The sequence below is a fragment of the Aplysia californica genome, unplaced genomic scaffold, assembly GCF_000002075.1.
Source record: "Aplysia californica isolate F4 #8 unplaced genomic scaffold, AplCal3.0 scaffold03256, whole genome shotgun sequence".
Lineage (NCBI taxonomy): Eukaryota > Metazoa > Mollusca > Gastropoda > Aplysiida > Aplysiidae > Aplysia > Aplysia californica.
In genome coordinates, this window is record NW_004800526.1 from 1,477 (window position 1) to 3,190 (window position 1,714).

Below are 1,714 nucleotides of genomic sequence, written 5' to 3' on the forward strand. Positions count from 1 at the left end.
TTCTTTAATGTAAGTATTTCTTTTATGTAAGTATTTCATAAATGTAAGTATTTCATTAATGTAAATATTTTGTTAATGTAAATATTTCATTAATGTAAGTATTTCATTAATGTAAATATTTTGTTAATGTAAGTATTTCTTTAATGTAAGTATTTCATTAATGTAAGTATTTCAAAATACTAAATGTACCACATATAGATCTATATATCGGCAAACTGTCCAGTTGTGGAAAGATCTTCCTAAGTCTGTGTTTGCACTGTTTGAAGAACTCCTAACTTACAAGAAAACAAAGTAGTTATAAATGTTGACTGAAGGGGAAGTTCACGAACATACCAAACTTTTGTCGATTTAATCTTGGTATTCGGATCTTATGTCTAAATTTTGTCAACTCTGTTCAGGGTTGAGTTATTTTTAGACGATAAAAACAAAGGGCGAAAAATCTCAGAGGTCCTGTGTGCAAGTTGCGCATGTTAAAGATCCCTTGGTGGTCTAAAATCGATAAGAGTAGGTTACGGCTGTGACCCGGGCAAAAATTCAAAATTTCCCACCAACGGAAAAAGTTAAATGTGTCCCCCGCTCTCATATGACCTTATGCAGTTGCGAGCACCGTAAAAAACTTACAAAAGAACCCAGATGAAAACAAGTCTACAGCCACGCTAAATGTCTCTGGAGCACTTACGTGCTTGTACGTGTGTTTGACTTTTTGTCTTTGTTTCTTTCCTGGGTCCGGATGCTGTGCTATCTTCCAAAAGGGTGTAAGTATTGTATTGTAATATTGTAAGTCCTTTGTCTTAATTAAGTGTATTGTAAGTCATTTGTCGTAAGTGTATTGTCTTACTTGTATTGTAAGTCCTTTGACTTAAGCAGATAGTTTCAGTATCTTTTTACACTGGTCAGCAAATTTTCAGAGTTTCTGCTTTCGAGCTCAAACATCACTTTTTTGTGTGCATTTTAGGGTTCTGAAGAGGAAAATGGAGGGGAAACTTGACGTAAGTGTATTGCACACGCACCGTTACATGAGACCAGGTTACCCTTCATTGTCAAATGTGGTCAAAACTCCCTGTGACAATTTGTTACTTATAGATCTACTCTCTGTGAAGTGACAATTTGTTACCATAGATCTACTCTCTGTGAAGTGACAATTTGTTACTATAGATCTACTCTCTGTGAAGTGACAATTTGTTACATAGATCTACTCTCTGTGAAGTGACAATTTGTTACATAGATCTACTCTCTGTGAAGTGACAATTTGTTACTATAGATCTACTCTCTGTGAAGTGACAATTTGTTACTATAGATCTACTCTCTGTGAAGTGACAATTTGTTACATAGATCTACTCTCTGTGAAGTGACTGCTACGGTTAACAAGATCTATTGAAAGTGACCAAAATTGTCTGTTGTATATGTCTGTACCAATGTCTCTTTGTGAAGTCGTTGTTCAACAGTGACTATTTCTGTTTTTATTCCATGCTCCACGGCTGCCTGGGATGACCGCACCAATTCTAGTATGTAAGTATACAGTAAACAATTCTAGTATGTAAGTATACAGTGAGCAATTCTAGTATGTAAGTATACAGTAAGCAATTCTAGTATGTAAGTATACAGTAAGCAATTCTAGTATGTAAGTATACAGTAAGCAATTCTAGTATGTAAGTATACAGTAAACAAGTGTGGTATGTAAGTATACAGTAAACAATTCTGGTATGTAAGTATA

The 1,714-nt window shown here is 34.6% G+C and overlaps 1 long non-coding RNA gene across 1 annotated transcript in view; it reads left to right on the forward strand.

Annotated features, from left to right (window-relative positions):
- The window catches only part of LOC106014147, a 2,861-nt gene extending 1,153 nt beyond the window's left edge, over positions 1-1,708 (forward strand). The window contains exon 3 of the long non-coding RNA XR_001185529.2: positions 753-1,708. This is a non-coding gene — a long non-coding RNA (uncharacterized LOC106014147). The remainder of the gene's footprint in view (positions 1-752) is intronic.
- Positions 1,709-1,714: the final 6 nt, after the last annotated feature.